The 18532-nt window shown below is 43.4% G+C and overlaps 1 protein-coding gene across 2 annotated transcripts in view; it reads right to left on the bottom strand.

Moving 5' to 3' along the window:
• Window positions 1-18532, bottom strand: part of LOC145357375 (double C2-like domain-containing protein beta) — a 300330-nt gene that overhangs the window by 75708 nt on the left and 206090 nt on the right. The window lies entirely within an intron of this gene.

The raw sequence follows: 18532 nt of genomic DNA, 5'->3' as shown, positions 1-18532 counted from the left end.
CAGCATTACAATCCCTGGGGAGTGAAGGTTCTGAGCTGTGTGCCACTGGCAGGTTCTGTTCGCCAATACACCTTTTTAAGATCCCATTGTAAACTGTACTGATGCAAGGTCATGCTGCCAATGGCTTTGGGGTGGGGAGGGGTGGGGAGGGGCGGGGGGGGGGGGGGGGGGTTGACGGGCACAGACGATTTATGTAGGGGGATGTTACAGTGGGAAAGCCAGCTAAGTATATTTAAATATATCATAGTGGGGCTCCCCCCATTACATCACTGACAGAGGAAGATAGGGACAATTGAGCGTGAAAGCCATGTTGGGTCTGCTGCTCAATTCTGCCCCCCCCCAACCGTCTTTCCCACCCACTGGAAACGAAAATGGAAAGCCCCCCGCACTGAAGCAACTTGTGGGCTTTCATACTTAATCGTGCACGTGTGGATTCCAGGGGCTCTATTTTACCATGCTGATTCTAAGTGCTGGGCAGACTTGAAACTGGGAATGTTTCAGATCCAACTTTTAGACCTGTTCTCAGGAGCCCCCATTCACACACTGCCTGAAAAAAAATCAGCAATTCTGAATGGAGCCTGTGGGCAGGGCTTAACACACCCAAAATCCTGCAGCTCCAATCAGCGCACATGCAGAAAAAAAAAGATAGAACGTGGCTCCCCTGCCACATTGCTCCCAGACAAGATAATGCCTCCCCCCCATAGACATTGCCCCACACTCCCCTAAAGTTACTGACCCCTTAATCCCCCCACCCGCTCCACCACCCAGACTGATCACAGGGCCCATCCCCCTCTTCTCCACCCACTGATCTTAGGCAGAATGCCAGGATATGGGTGCCATGACAGGGAAGGCTATGCCAGAGGGGCCATGTGGGGTGTGGTTTGATGGGGGGGTTGGGGATTGTGCAGGAGTGATCATGGAGGCAGTAATGATGGGGGAGGGGCACTTGTGAGGGCCTTGCAAAAATGCGCCTAAGCGCTCTGAAGCCATGTTCACTCGTGTGTTTTGGCATCATTCCCAGTACCAGCTCAAAACTCCAAACCCTGCAAAAAAGTGACAGTGTGGGACGATTGTGGTGCAGTCTACACTCAAGACACCGACATGAATCACTCGCCATTGTGACACTTAGATATTTTTCAGGAGAATTCCTCTCTGGTCTTTCCTGCCTTCCATGGGGGTGGGGGTTTCTTCCTGAAGACTATGTCACACAGATTCCACCCTACGACCCCCCCCCCCCCCCCCCCAAACACCCGTGTCTCCTTGGCTGCCACTGGCTGGTTCTGCCCTCCAATCACCGGGGCCTGCCTGCCCGTCTATGGCATATTAAAATAATTACTTACCCAATCTTCGACTATGTCTCAGTTTGGAGGTGCCCCACCTTTCTCCCTGAAGCCTCAGTAGCAACCCTCCTCTACCAATGGCACCATCAAGGCTGCCAATATCATCGACCCTGTGACTGGGCCGACAGCTTGGAGAGCAGGTCCTGGCACCAACCTCTTTCCTGGCAGCCATGGGTAAGATCGCCTCCATGGGTACCATCTGAGAACTCAAGATCTGCATTTGATCCCAGTGGTATAACTCTCTGCATGGCAATAAAACCTCAGCCATTGTTTCTACAATGAGGGGTTGGGGGGGTGGGGGCGTTGGGGAGCTGATCCGTACATCATATTAGTCCAGAAAGCAGTCTTGTGACACACATTGCTTGGTTAAGATTTTATGTCACTTCCCATTTATACTGGGTTGACTGAAAGCACTTAAGATTAAAGTCTCCTGGGCCTAATAATTAAACTGATCAATCTTAGGAAAAGATGACAGATAAAATTCCTTTTTCTATTACTTTAATTGCCTTGTGGGTATCCTTACCCTTCACATACCCCCATCCACTCTGTTTAAAAAAACACCTTTCAGTTTCAAGTAGAGAATAAATGATGAAAGGAATGTTGAGTGTGCTTCGAGGTTTCCAATCAATTTTAAAAAATGAACAACGAAAGAGCTCAGACTTTTCATTCAGCTAACAGGTGGGCTGAGCAACATCCTGCTTAGAGATTATGCTTTTCCTTTCTAATGACGATAAACAAATTATCCATTAGCAATTCCACATAATACTTCCCCTAGGGCATTAAAATTGCAGGCTGTCTTCCTCAACTCCAAAGATGTGTGGGTTAGGTGGATTGGCCAAGCTAAGTTGCCCCTTGGCATCAGGGGGATTAGCGAGGTGAATACGTACAATGGTGGGGATAGGGCCTGGGTGGGGTTGTTGTGGGTGCAGGCTCAATGGGCTGAATGGCCTCCTTCTGCACTGGAAGGACTCTATGATTCTAACTGTGCTAAAAAGTGTGACATTTGAATTTGCTTAGACAGGCCACCAAGTGGATCCTTTTATTCCGCAGCATGTTTCTCCCCAGCAGATACCAACTTCCATCGCAAAGCGGGATAGCAAAACATCCGCATAACAACAAACAACAACAATACAAAGGTTGGCTTCTGTCACTAAACGTTTCTGCATTGTAAGAGCTGGCAGCTGTTTCTGGTTGGACTAATCTCTTGCTTTTTTTTGTCCTTTGTTGCTGTTCCAAGAGAATGAGAATTACTTTTGTTTACATCTGCTCCTCGCAGGGGACCCATCTCCTAGCAACACGCTCACACCGTGCTTCCAATGTCGTACAATTGTGGTGCGCAGCGCACAGGGTGATAGTAGAAACTTCAAAAAGAGTGAGAACAGGCAAGAAATAAATAAATAAGGATACACATTTCAAGCTCTTGAATATTTCCCAGTAAATGTGAAGTCAGATAAATGGAATAAGCAGATGCACTGAATAGCAGATGAAGTGGGTGGACTCTGTAGAGTAATTGTAGAAAGAATTTTTACCCAGGACTGATATTTAACGTCAAAAAAAACTTGATGAGAAACTGATCTTGCAGCAAGGGATTGGAATCAAAAGCACATTCTTATTTATGCGAATGGAGTGATAATGTAACGTGCCATTAGCCGCCAGCTGGGAGGAAGCCTTCAAGTTCTTTATCTTTTCTATTATGTATTCCCTCACTCTGGTTACATTATCAGAGGATAGAATTGGATACATGCGATCAGAAATTGTAAAGGACACCATTTGGGTGTGGGTCTGTTGAGGGTTTGTTGGGTGGCTTAATATTGTGGGTTTTCGATTTGATTTATTGTCACATGTATTAGTATGCGGTGAAAAGTATTGTTTCTTGTGCGCTATACAGACAAAGCAACCATTCATAGAGGAGGAAACGAAAAGTGCAGAATGTAGTGTTACAATCACTGCTAGGATGTAGAGAAAGATCAACTTAATGCCAGGTTGGTCCATTCAAAAGTCTGATGATGGCAGGTAAGAAGCTGTCCTTGAGTACCTGACCTCAGACATTTGAATATTTTTCCCGACGGTAGGTGGTGGAAGGGAGAATGTCCTTGATTATGCTGGCTGCTTTTCCGAGGCAGCAGGAAATGTAGACAGAGTCAGTGGATGGGAGGCTGGTTTGAGTGATGGTCTGGGCTTCATTCACAACACTTTTTCGTTTCTTGCAGTCTTGGATCGAGGAGGAGCCATATTTATTGGGAGTTTTTTTTGTGCTATTAGAAGGGCTGTCAGGCGTGGTGGGGTCTTTTAGTACTGTGACAGTGACTTATTGAGGTGACTTAATATTGATGTGAGAGTTTTACTGAGAGATTAAATTGCTGCAACGGTGGGTTTAATCCAACTTTATTTACTGAGCTGGGGACTGTATTGAGGGGGATTAGTGGCTAGGCTGGCTTCTTCCAGCAGACCCCTCAGCACAGGGGTTGACCACCATGACAAGGGCAATTTAGCCAAAAAATTGATACTTTGTGATCGATCGCTTTTAAACAGAGCACTTTTTAAACATGAAAATTCCCAAAGCCTTTTGCAACATTGGACGTCAAGAGTGCATTGGGGCGCCTCCCTGCTTGGGTGTGAGTGACAGGCAATGGATTGCATGACCAAATTCCCCAATTTTCATATCACGTTTATTACCTGTGCAGCTCCATTTCAATCAAAATTTAAACGCAGTGGACTCGGTACAGAAAAGCTCCACCCTAAATTCAACCCCAGCTGATTAGCTGCAGCACTTTCACTGTATCCCTGGATTCTTCTTAAAAATTTTAGGGTTCCCTACTGTCCACAGATGCAGCAACTGATCCTTTAAGAAATATTAACCAACAAGCGGCAAATCTGGAATTTGTTCCACAAACAAAGCCACCTTTGGGATGAACTCTGATGGTGGGAAAATTTAAAAAGTAGAAAATGGTTGACTTTACTACATGCTGCTGATGCAATGTTGTAACACTGCAAATTTATATCCCTCTAAAATCAGACACACAAGACTTGATTTCATCCTTACTTTTAAGCCTTCTAGGGTAGCGGAGTTACTGCAATGAGAGGTTCCTTTAAACTGTTCAGGAATAGGGATGTAATTTATACTCAAGTAAGACCTTATGCATCCAAGTTTAGTTTGTCTAAAAAAAACAAAGGCAGGAGTTGTGTGGTGTGTGTGACTGGTCATTAAATCCAGCAATGATCAAAGATTAGGCTTTTCAATAAAGACTTGCCAAATTAACTTGGCTTTCCATCTGATAATCCTTCACCTGCTGACGCAAAATGGAAAGGGCAACAAATCACAATAGTTCTCTTGTTGGTTCAATAATAGATACCACAGGTAGAATTTAATAAGAAGAGCACAGCTCCCTACAGCAGGGCAAGAAGTGAAGGCCACTTCCACTCAATGTCAGGAGCCACTATGCACACAATTGCTATTTAAATTTTAATTGTGTGCAGTGCACACATATCCCACGTGCAAGCATCCAATCTCCACAGGCAGGGAGAAGCACTCATCTACCTCTTAACATTTTTCAGTGACTTGCAACTCCATCCCTCTTTAATACATCACACCCTATCATGCAACCATCATCCAACCCTCCCCTTTCATCTGTCAAATTTGTGTTCTTGGACCTCTATCACTACCGCCTTTCATCACCATTGTCATATTTTTGGACCCCCATCATGGACCTCATCATGTTCCTCCCCCCCCACCGCTGTCCCATTCATCAAGATATCTTGCCACAGAAAGAACAAAACTGTGTAACCCACAGTTTAGCGATGACTCCCTGCAGATGTCTCCTTCCAGCCCACACAGGAAAAAGCACGAAGTTCTCTTGCTCTGGGATGGCAACAGCAGACCAAGGTGGCCTGGACAGAGATTGCAGAGAAGATGTGAAGACGTGGGATCAAGTGCAGAAATTGGTTGAATGACCTGCTCTGACCAGCCAGGGTAAGTGGTAATGCGGCACTGCGCTAAAAGGCCAAATGAGAGCATCAAATCCAGGGATTTTGTAAATGGGGAAAGAGGTCCAGCTGGAAATTGCAAGTTCCTCATGGGTACCATGTGGCAGTTCAGATGATGGAATGCCAGTTATATTGTGGGATCAGTATGTGGCATAGGGGATGCATGGGAATAAGGGAGTCGGATATCTCTTGACATGCCAATAGCTCTCCAACTTTTCACGTGGGATAAGGATACATTCAATGCTAGGGAGAGGGTCAGAACAGGAGGAGGAATGGCTGAGCTGAGAATTACCATATCTTTGGAGCAGGAGGCCTTGGAAGGAGCTGAATGACAGGGAAGATGCTCCATCGGAGAGCAAGAGGCCGGAGTAGCCAGCCAGCAGAATGAGAAAGCCTCAACCTGGTGTTGAGACATCGGCACATTAGAGACAGGTTTGCTTCCTGGTAAACTGAGCTGCTCCTAAATGTCTTTCCTCTTCACTGCAGTTCATCACCACAGGTGGAGAACCAGTGATCATCACCACAGATGGCGTGCCAACCAGCGCCCCAACCCCTGACAAAGATAAAAGGTGAGGATGTACCATAATCTGCCCCTCCCTCAATTCCACCAGTGCAGTTGCACTCACATGGCTTTCTGTGGGTTGTTTTGGAATTGGGGGCACAAGGAATTCCTACAGTGCAGGAGGAGGCCATTCAGCCCATCCAGTCTGCAACAACTCTCCGACACGGCACCCCACACAGGCTCTAACCCTGGAATCACACATATTTACCCCACTGATCCTCTAACCTACAAACTTTGTGCACTAAGGGGCAATTTTACATGGCAAATCCACCTGACGTGCACTGGACTGTGGGAGGAAATCAGAATCCCCATTCAGACATGGAGAACATGTAAACCCCATACCTAAGGCTGGAATTGAGACCAGGTCCCTGGGGCTGTAAGACAAAAGTGCTAACCATTGTGCTACTGTGCCATCACATGCTGATGATCAGTTACATTTACATTCCAGCAGCTGAGGGAGGTTGTCAGCTGAGATTCCGGACAGTAAGAGAGGACTGTTAGGGATCTGGCCCACGCTGACAATGAGCCTCTGGTCTTGGCCACAGTCAGCTTGCTGGAAATGCAAAGGCAGATTGGGGAACATCTGACAGAGATGCCAAAATCTTTGTGGAACCATGCATGGATGATGGAGGAATCCATCCAGCCTTGTGGTTAGTGGTTACACCTGATCTCTTTCCCAGTGACATTGGGCCCTCCAGCAGGCAAAGTCCAGTATGGTGGTCCTGCACCTACAGGAATGCCCCAGTGGTCTTCAAGGCCTCAGAGCACAAGAGGATGGCCCTCAAGGTTATCACATGCAATGGGGTAATCACTCTCAGGAGCTTGTCTCATCAACTGCTAATGACCGAGTCACACCAAGATGTAATGATCATCAAAAGAAAAAGTATTGAGGGCTGTGTTAGCATCAGTGCTGAGTCACTTATAGTTATATGTGTACAGACATCACAATTTATTTTGTTTGTACTACGTGCATTTGTTGGAAGATTCCCTTTCAGAGGACATACTACACTGTTATGCTTCATGTTTGGCTATCATTACTGTATAAAGGGGACTGAGGGACATCCCACCTGTGTCAGCAACAATATGACTGTGTTAGACGTCAGTCTTCATTAGGTAGTAATTCATATGGGCTGATTTGTATCCAAGGTAACGTGACATTGCTGAATATGCAACATTTGCTGACCTCTCCATAAATGACATGCCAAGGAGATTGACCAAGGTCATTGACAAGCAAGAGTGCGATACTCATGGAATCATGGCCTTGACAATGTGGGCAAGGATGGCTTATAATAGTTTCAAAGACTTGCATACCAGCAGGAAGCCAGTATCATTGAGGTAAGTCATCTGTTTTCATCCTGTGAGAGAACAATGCACTTCCCTTTTCTCCCAGTGAGAAGTGTACAGTGAGGAAACTCCAGATGGAGACTGGAGAGATAGGTGCACAGTCAGAGCAGGTAAAAGGTTTGCAGGCAAGGAAATTCTGATCAGGTATGTGCATCACTCCCAGTCAAAACAATTGGGGCTCAGATGGTGCCTGACAGCCCTGGTGTCTCTCACTATAGATCGGACATCTCAACGTGCTGCCACAAGATTTCAGTCCATTTCTTCATATTTCTCCCTGACACCCTCATCTGATTTGGTTCACAGCTCCTCCAAGTCCTGGATTGACCATTCTTCTTGTCTGTGCAATGTTGAGCAAGACACAGCAGACAACAATAATCCTGTTCACCCTCTGTGGTGTGTATTGTAAAGTGTCACTGGACTGGTCCGGGTATCAGAAGTGCATTTTGGACAATCCTATGTTCTGCTGTATGGTTGTTCTCGAGAAGTGTGCAGCTCCTCTGCAATGCTTCATTGATGACAATCTGGTGTCATATTTGCATAATTCTTGTCTTGTGGTCACAGACGGTAAGGGGGTGAAACATCTTCCAATTTACAAATGTCGCTGGCTGTTCCCAGGGTGCTCAAATGGCCACGTGTGCCAGTCAATTACACCCTGTACCTGTGCAAACTGAGCAATGGTTCTGAAGCTAACTGCTCAAGCAGCCTGTCAACATATGCTGAGAATCTGATGAATTCATTGCTCCTTCTGAACAAGGTATTGGTCACCACATCTACCACTTCAGTCACTCCCTCCATCCGTAGTACACAATGGCAGCAGTTTGTATCAGCTACAAGATGCACTGCAATGACTCGCCAAAGCTTCTTCACCAGCATCACCCAAACCCACAACCTCTACCATCTAGGAAAAAGGGCAGCTAGCACATGTGAACGTCACCACCTGCAACTGTCACAGAACTTGGAAACATATCACCATTTCCACTGGTGCTCACATCTCCAAATGTAAACCTACAGCTGGTCAGCTGATATGCAAGGTTCACAACTTTTTTTAATATACAAAATTTCCAAAAAAAGAGAAAATACCACAATTAAGTAACTCAAATTGGTTTTTCACAACAGCTTGTTTTTACTTCAGCTAGTCAACATGCAGGTAAAACAATATTTTTATATCATAAAAACAAGCAAAATCATAAAACACTAGTCGTTCTACATTTTCTGAGACAAGTTTAAAAGTAAAAATGCTTACATGACATTCTAATTAATATCTTTCAACTGTGGTTAGCAGATTCAGTACGAGAAGCGAACGCAGACACTGGTGGGAATAAGAATCCTGCAGACCACCATTTGGAGAGCAAAGTCTTTAGTACAGTAATGCTCTCTCACCTCCTCCACAATTATCCTTAACACTGGTGCCCCACAAGGCTATGTTCCCAGCCCCCTATCATACTCCTTATACACCTATAACTGTGTGGCCAAATTCCCCTCCAACTGGATTTTCAAGTTTGCTGACGACACTATCGTGGTGGGTCGAATCTCAAACAATGACGAGACAGAGTAAAGGAATGAGATAGAGAGAATCCGGTGAACTGCTGCGGCGACAATAATCTCTCCCTCAGTCAACAAAATGAAGGAATTTGTCATCAACTTCAGGAAGCTAAAGGAGAACATGCCACTGTCTACATCAATGGGGACAAAGTGGAAAGGGTCGAGAGCTTCAAGTTTTTAGGTGTCCAGATCATCAACAACCTGTCCTGGTCTCCCCCATGCCGTCACTATAGTTAAGAAAGCCTACCAATGCCTCTACTTTCTCAGAAGCCTAAGGAAATTTGGCATGTCAGCTATGATTCTCACCAACTTTTACAGGTGCACCATAGAAAGCATTCTTTCTGGTTGTATCACAGCTTGGTATGGCTCCTGCTCTGCCCAAGACCACAAGGAATACAAAATGTCATGAACATAGTCCAATCCATCACCCAAACCAGCCTCCCATCCACTGACTCGGTCTACACTTCCCACTGCCTTGGCAAAGCAGCCAGCATAATTAAAGATCCCACGCACCCCAGACACTCACTCTTCCATCATCTTCCTTCGGGAAAAAGATACAAAAGTCTGAGATCACCTACCAACCGACTCAAGAACTCAAGCCTCTTCCCTGCTGCTAAGAGATTTTTGAACGGATTTACCTTGCATTAAGTTGTCCTTTTTCTACACCCTAGCTACGACTGTAACACTTCGTGCTGCACTCTCTCGTTTCCTTCTCTACAAACAGTATATTTTGTCTGTATGGCATGCAAGAAACAATACTTTTTACTGTATGTTAATACATGTGACAATAATAAATCAAATCTATATTTCTCTCAGTTATGCTTATACTCAAAACAATATTTTTTCCTAATAATGAGAAATGTCTTAGAAAAATATTTATTATTTGTTTATTTATTAGTGTCAAGTAAGGCTTACATTAACACTGCAATGAAGTTACTGTCAAAATCCACTAGTTGCTACCCTCCACCGCCTGTTTGGGTACACAGAGGAAGAATTTAGTATGGCCAATACACCTAACCAGCATGTCTTTCGGACTGTGGGAGGAAACCAGAGCATCCAGAGGAAACCCATGCAAACACCGCACAGACAGTGACCTAAGCTGGGAATCGAACCCAGGTCCCTGGTGCTGTGAGGCAGCAATGCTAACCACTGTGCCGCTTGGAGGAAGTTCCAAGTATATGCTCTGAATTCCAATGTTTGTTTATTTTTTATTAATATTCTATTTTCGAGAGATGGTTGTCAAAGGAGTAAAGATAAAAATATATTTAATGTTTTCTTGATTTTTATAAACATCTTATACTTGTTATTAAAAATCATACCCTGGATAGACGGTGAGAAAGTGTTGCTTCCCCATGTTACGTGCAGACATGTATTTCTGTAGGTTGCAGAAACTAATGGATTTATCCACTTGTCATTTTTCAGAGATTAATCAAAAGTGCTTCATTATTTATGGGGAAATCCCTTGCATCTTCTTTTAATTTCTGTCAGTGCCAGTGGAGGTTTTCACCTCCCCACTTACATGCATTCCTTGCACAGTAGAGTTTTTCAGTTACTATGAACAATGTTGTGGGAAACCTACTAGAATTCATAAAAGACACTATAGGTTAATTATACCTTACGTGCCGTCTTCTCCAACCTCTTCCAGTCCATCAAAAAATCAGATTCTGCATTAGAAGTTTTAAATAAATTAACTCAGAATAATACTGGTCACTTCACTGGCTCTGAAGCATAAAACCTTTACAAAAGATTATCTGATTCTCTTTGTGATGTGTTCAATTTTTACCTTGATGTAATTGAATCATCTGACTGTGCCACAAGGCTGACATTGTTTAATGAATCCTGCTTCCGTAAACATGCTCCTGGATACTAAACAGATGGTATGTTTCAGCCTGTGCTCAAACATCCTTAAACCTGTAGCTTGGTTAGACAAATATTGAGTGCTTGAAAAGGTTGGTTGCAAAATTGGCCAGATTTCAGCGTTAATAAAATTGACACGATGGGCAGGATTTTCCTGAGGACTTCAGAACCTCACCAACAGGTTCAACTGGGGTTCAGAAAGCTTTAGGAACCCTGAAGCAATTTCACGTGCACCAGGAAATTAACTGCCTGGCCTTGGGCATCCATCCCTTTAAGATCAGAGTCCTGCCTCCAAGAAATACTGGTAGTGGGCCAGGGCATCAAACTCATCTAGTGTCTGTGTATGGATTGACCTCAGTTGGGTTTATTGTCCTTGGGTTCAGAATGGGGAAAAATGTTTCATTATTTCAAATTACAATCTCAATCTCTCTGGAATTGTTTGCCATCCAAGGGATAATCAAAAGCAACATAAAATGATGAGAGATAATAAGTTAAATAGAGGAAAGATCGAAGAGAAAAAAAAATCTAACATATAATCTTAAGAGCAATGCTTCACTCTTTGAAAATGATGACAGCACTTTATCAATGTATATTTCTGGCTTCAATGCTGACAGTTGATGCTATACATAAAGTTCATAAAATCAATGGCATTTTGAAGACTATACATATCTGTTCATCTTTAAGAGATGTCTGCGCATTTTCCTGCCTTAGTTGTAACCAGTGAATAGAGATAATTCAGAACATCTGAAATAATCACTAAGCATTGATAGCTCTCTCTTTCACTTGCTTAATGATGTCCATTTCTAACATTTCCCTGTTTCTGTTGTGTAAACAATCTGGCTCCAAGAAGTTCCAAAGTGAAAGGAGAGAAGTGGGCTGGCAACATGTCGAAATGAGAGAACCTCATTCATCTAAAATTTAATGCATAACAAGTTGACCTCTTACAGCTCTTCACATGGTGAGTAAAGACCTTGGGCAGAATATAATGCCCGCCCAGAGGTGACTTTCGAGGGTCAGGGATCGGGTTGGGGGGGGTGGGGGGTGGTGGTGGTGGGGTTGGTGTCTGATCAGGTGGGCGGATGCAGGATGGGAACGCCACTGCCCCCCTGCGGGAAGGCTGGTGTCTGGCCTTCCTGCCAGTAAACCAGTTAAGGATGTTAAGTGAATAATTAATACCCATTTGGGGGCCAAAGCCCACGGCTGCTGATATTCAACCAGTAAGAGAGTATTTACTATGCAGGAGAGTCAGATTTGCTTGTGGCCCACCTAGGGGAGGAGGGTGGGGTGGGCAGAGGGTATTGTGGGTGGTGAGCGTCGCTTGTCCAAAGACTCTCACTGTCAGATCAAGGGACATGACATCATGAAAGGAGAATGCCCCCTGCTCTTTTCTCTGAACCCCCAGATCTGCCCCCCCTCCAGTAGCCCCACCCCATAACCTGCATCACGCTGCTACTTACCTTTCCCTGGTGAAGACCCAAGTAGATTAGCAACCATTCCTGGTGGTGCGCCGCTAATGAACAGTGGCCAGCCTCTGATTGGCCTGCAGCCGATGGGATTTCCCAATGGGATATGGTGGGATTTCCGGGAAGTGCAGCAATTAAAATCCCTGTGGAGCTAGGGTCCTATGGGCAGGATGTACCCATTCTCAATAAAGGGACTTAATTCCCTTGGAGCTTCCAGAGTTCAGGTAGGTGGGGATCCTGCCTTTTCTGTGGCGGACCTTGGGGCCCCCATCACCTCATTATATTCTGCCCTGTGTGCCGTTTCCAGGGTTAGAAGATGAAACTTAAATAGAGCAGGGCACACAAATCTAATTCAGTCCACGTTTTAAATTCAGATTCTACCTGTATTTTAATATTCCGTCAAAACTCCCGATATCCACTTTTATCCTGGCAACCAGCTACATAAACATACAATGACACCTTCTAGCCGTGCTGATGTTACACCATCGTCTCACAGTGAAGAGTGCAATTTTAGTATTGGCAGATTTACACCAATATAAACTGTAGGACTTTATAATTGCAAAAGTACCCATGTGCAGTCGTAAGGTTTGAAAATGTATATATGGAAATATTTTTAATAAAACATTTTGGGCCAGTATTAATTAGGTTTCTGGCTGCTGATTTATTCAAGCTGTAATAACGTTAATTCTTCTCCTTCATCAGGGCGATGAACTCTGATGCCAGGGGCAAGATACTGTCACATATTCTTACTTCAAATCAAGCAACTGTGAATTTGCTTAGCACAAAAATGCGAATGTGAAACAGTGGTAGAAAAACATGTTAAAAGTGACTCATTTATTTTTTTGAATAACCACATTTTCATCTGGAACCTAGCTTGAGATAAATGAAATGAGGTGCAGGGTTGGTTCACGTGAGGAATTGGTCAATGAGGCATGGAGGAATTGGTCAGTGAGACAGAGCAGAATTGGTTAAGGGACATGGAAGAGTCAGCCAATGAGGCAGAGAGGAACCCGTCAGTAGAACAGAGGAATATTGGTCAGTGAGACTGAGTGGAACCGGTCAATAGGCAGCACGGTGGCACAGTGATTAGCACTGCTGCCTCACAGTGCTAGGGACCTGGGTTCAATTGCCGTCTCAGGTGTCCATCTGTGTGGAGCTTGCACATTCTTCCCATGTTTGCGTGGTTTCTTCTGGGTGCTCCTGTTTCCTCCCACAGTCCACAGATGTGCGAGTTAGGTGGATTGGCCATGCTAATTTGACCCTTAGTGCCGGGGGGGATTAGCAGGGTAAATAAGACTTGGGTGGGACTGTTGTTGGTGCAGGCTTGATGGGCTGAATGGCCTCCTTCTGTACTGTAGGGATTCTACGATTCTCTGAGTGGAACTAGTCAATGGGGCAGGGAAAAGTCAGTCAAAAGGGTAGAATGAAATCAGTCAATAATTTACTGAGTCTGAATGAGCTTGAAAGGTATCAGGCATTCTGACTGGCCAACGGCTTCCCAAGGCGGGCCTCCCTTCCAAGTGAGGATAGATGTCCTGCATTCTACAAATCAATGCTCGTTTGAGCACTGGTTGAGCCCCCGCTATCTGAAAAATTCAGGCCTTGGTACTGCGCAACGAGAAGGGATTAATCAATCATCTTTTGTGTGTCGTCAGTGACCATCCAGGATAGAATTCTTCATTAAGATGGAATGTGAAGTAGTCCAATCTGAAACTAGGGTCCTAAATCTAAACAGAGGGAACTGGGAAAAGGTTATGAGGGTCGAGCTGGTTAAGACTAAGGGGAACTTCATTTATCAGCATGATGGAGAACAGGCAATGATTAATATTTAAGGAAGGAATGCATGCATTGCAGCAGTTATACAACCCTTTCTGGTGCAAAAAGACAACAGGAAAAGTGGCCCAACCATGGCCAAAGAAATTAAGGATAGTATTGGCTACAAAGAGAATTCATAGAAAGTTTCCAGAAAAAGTAGCAAACCCAAGGATTCAGAAGTGTAGAATTGAGCAAAGGAAGACCAAGTCATTGACTAAGAGGGGGGAAATGGATATCAGAGTAAGCATGCAGCTTAAAAGCAAACAGTAAAAGCTTCAGTATGTACGTAGAAAGAATATTAGTGAAGACAAATGTAGGTCCCTTATAGTCCAAAATTGGAAAATGTAGAAATATAAAGAACAGGGAAATGGCAGAGCAATTAAACCACTATTTTAGCTCTGTCTTTATGGGAAAGATGTAAACAACTTCCCAGAAATGTTAAGGAATCAAGGATCTAGCTAGTGGGAGGAATTGAAGGCAATTAGTATTACATGAAAAGCTTGAGAAATTCATGGAACTGGAAGTTGATAAATGACCAGGGTTTGATAATCTCCATCCCAGGGTTCTAAAGGAGGTGGCCATAGTAATAGAAAATGTGTTGGTTGTCATCCTCCAGAATTCTATAGATTCTGAAACAATCTCAGCAGGGTGGCAAATGTAACCCCACTACTTGAAAAAGATGAGGGAGGAAACAAGGAATTATTGACCAGTTAGCCAAATTTCAATAGTGGGGAAATTGCTGGTGTCTTGGGTATGATAATAGGACACTTAGAAAATATCAAAAGGATTAGACAAAGTCAACATGAATTTATGAAAGGGAAATCATGTTCGACAAAGCTACTGGAATCTTTTTGAGGGTATAATTACCAGACTAGATAAGGGAAAACCAGTGGATGTGGTGTATTTGGATGTTCAGAAAGCTTCTGATAAAATTCCATTAGTGCACAAAATTAAAATGCATGGGATTGAGGGCAACATATTGGCATGGATCAAGAATTGGTTAGCAGACTGGAAAGAATGTGGGAATCAATGAGTCTTTTTCAGAGCAGCAGGTGGTGACTAATGAGGTGCCACAAGTATTAATGCTTAAGCCCCAGCTATTCACAATATACATCAATTATTTGGATGAGGGAACCAAATGTAATTTTTCCAAGTCTGCTGATGGCACAAAACTGGTGGGACTGTGAGTTGTGAGAAGAATATTAAGAAGCTTCAAGGTGATTTACACAGTTTGAGTGAGAGAGCAACAATACAAGGCAGATGCAGTATAACATGGATAAGTGTAAAGTTATCCACTTTGGTAGGAAGAAACAGACGGAGGAGTATTCTTTAAACCGTGATAGATTGGGAAATGCTGAGGTACAAAGAGACCTAGGTGTCCTTGTACACCAGTCGCTGAATGTAAACATGTAGGTACAGCAAAAAGTTAGTAAGGCAAATTATATGCTGGCCTTTATTGCAAGAAGATTTGAATACAGGAACAAGGATGTCTTACTGCAGCTGTTTAGAGCCTTGGTAAGGCTATACCTAGAGAATTGTGTGTAGTTGTGGTCTTCTTATCTAAGAAAGGATATACTAGCCACAGAGGAAGTGCAACGAAGGTTCACAAGGCTGATTCCTGAGATGACAGGATTGTCATATAAAGAGAGATTGGGTTGACTTGGCCTATAATCAATGAATTTTAGAAGAATGAGAGGAAACCTCATTGAAACGCTTAAAGTTCTGACAGGGCTGGACAGACTGGATGCAGGGATACTGTTTCCTCTGGTTGGGGGATCTACAGCCAGATGTCACAGTCTCAGGATATATGGTCACCATTTAGGACTGAGACAAAGAGTCACGGTCCAAAGATATGCACAGTTAGGTGGACTGGCGCTGCTAAATTGCCGCTTAGTCTGGGCTCTAGCTAGGATAAATGTAGTGGGTTATGGGAATAGAGCCTGGTTGGGATTGTGGTCAGTGCAGACTCGATGGGCTGAATGGCCTCCTTTTGCACTGTAGGATTCTATGATTCATTCAGAGGGTGGTGAACCTGCAGAATTCTCTACCACAGAAGGCTGTGGAGGCCAAATCCCTGATTATACTGAAGAAGTGAATAGATAGATTGTTAGACTCTAAAGGCGTCAGGGGCATGAAGAGAGAGTTGGAGTATGGCATTGAGATACAGCAGCAGTCATGATGATATTGAATGGTACGACAAATGATCCAAGCTCCGATTTTCTATGTTTCTATGTTTACTGCGGTGCAATTTATGGGGAGGCAGTGGTATTGTTACTGAACTATCCAGAGATCCGGGTTCAAATCCCACCACTGAAGACGGTGAAATTTAAGTTCAATAAAATCTGGATTTTAAAGTCTAATGATGACCACGAAATCATTGTCAATTGTCGTAAAAACCCATCTGGTTCACTAATGTCCTTTCGGAAAGGAAATCTGCTGTCCTTACCTGGCCCCATCCTATAAATTAATTTTTACTAAATTCACTGAGGTAGTCAGAATGCTTTACATTACAGGAATTATATGACTGAACTACTGATGAAGACTTGGAGAATCAGAGCTGTAGTCTTATCTCCAGTGTGTACTTGTGTCTCATGAGGCTTCACAAGAGCAACAAAACCTTGCATTTACTGTTCTCCTTTCATTGCTGGTGTAATATAGCTGGGTTTGGTTATAAACAGTGTTTTTAAACAGACTACTTGGAGGCTTTATATCACACAGATCTCTGTTGGCTACAAGCTATGAAGAAAATATATTATTCCAAATGAATAATATTACTCAATGGAATTATTGCAATTCCCTTTTGTAGATTCAGCTGCCACTGTTAATGAACTTGCTCTGTGACTGTTAATTAGCTCTGACAGTGGAGTTGGCACAGCACAATCAAATTTACATTCAAATTGTAAAACCAAAGGCCAAATACTTTCACCTTTCCTATCAGCGAATGATCCTAATTTCAAAACTGGAGAAGATTCATACTTCTTGATAGTCAGGGCAGGAGTATCCTGCCAAAACATTTGAACTGTGGGAAACTGATACTATGAGAATATATCATTAAGCTTGGCTGCAAAATTCAAGATCCATACTAAGAAATAAGTTGAACAGATAGTCCCTTGGGAATAATGTATATCGAAGAAGATGTAAAGAGGTGATATAGAGTCATAGAGGTTTACAGTACGGAAACAGGCCCTTTGGCCCAACTTGCCCATGCCACTTTTTTTAAAAAAGCCCCTAAGCTAATCCCAATTGCCCACATTTGGTCCATATCCCTCTATACCCATTGTACCCATGTAACTATCTAAATGCTTTTTAAAACACAAAATTGTATGCGCCTCTATTACTACCTCTGGCAGTTTGTTCCAGACACTCACCACCCTCTGTGTGAAGGAATTGCCCCTCTGGACACTTTTGTATCTCTCCCCTCTCACCTTAAACCTATGCCCTCTAGTTTTAGACTCCCCTACCTTTGGGAAAAAATATTGACTATCTATGCCCCTCATTATTTTATAGGCCTCTATAAGATCACCCCTCAGACTTCTACACTCCAGAGAAAAAAGTCCCAGTCTATCCAGCCTCTCCTCATAACTCAAACCATCAAGTTTCAGTAGCATCCTAATAAATCATTTCTAGTTTAATAATATTCTATAATAGGGTGACCAGAACTGTACACAGTACTCCAAGTGTGGCCTTACTAATGTCTTGTACAACTTCAACAAGATGTTTCAACTCCTGTATTCAATATCTGCAAAAGTAGGTTGCCATTAGACAAGGTGGTGGTGCCTGAATTTGAGGATTGATACATTTAATGGAGACATTAAAAAAAAGGCAATAGATACTGAGGCTCAGGCTAGAGATTGAGGGCTCAGTATATTGATCCAGATTTTATGGCTGTAACAATGTCAGGTCACCATTGCTTACCGTATTATGGGGTAACTCTGAAATAAACTACTGGCTTCAACAATTAAATATGGAACTTCAGCAAATGCACCACTCTCATTGTTAGAGACACAACAGTCTTCCTCAAGGTGTACTGTTGCAGTGCTAACCAATAGACTGGGAGCTTAAATGACTATGACACGTAAACTTACCCACTGGTATTATTGCTGGACTATTAATCCAGAAACTCTGGGGACCTAGGTTTCAATCCTGCCATGGCAGATGGTGGAATTTGAATTCAATAAAAAAATCTGGAATGAAGAATCTACTGATGACTATGAAACCATTGTCAATGGTCACAAAAGCCCTTCTGGTTCACTAATGTCCTTTAGGGAAGGAAATCTGCCATTCTTACCTGATCAGGCCTACATGCGACTCCAGAGCCACAGAAATGTGGTTGACTTTCAACTGCCCTCTGAACAAGGGCAACTAGAGATGGACCCACAACACCCATGTCCCACGAATGAATAAAAAAAGACAATTTGAGAATACATTGGACACCATGTACATGATTTTCTCTATCGGCTTCTGAACCCCACCATACATTGGCCTAAATTTTCCATTCTTGTGAGCAGCCAAGGTTTTCCCATGAAAAGTGAATAGAGTTTTGGCTGGAATGCCAAATTTTCCATTCTCGCACGCAATAGATTCAGACAACGGGGGTGACCCGAGAATTCTGCTCACTTGATTCA

This window comes from Carcharhinus amblyrhynchos, chromosome 23 (assembly GCF_965287045.1).
Source record: "Carcharhinus amblyrhynchos chromosome 23, sCarAmb.v2.hapA, whole genome shotgun sequence".
Taxonomy (NCBI): domain Eukaryota; kingdom Metazoa; phylum Chordata; class Chondrichthyes; order Carcharhiniformes; family Carcharhinidae; genus Carcharhinus; species Carcharhinus amblyrhynchos.
The sequence above is the reverse complement of the archived record's forward strand: the minus strand, read 5'-3'. Positions and strand labels throughout refer to the sequence as shown.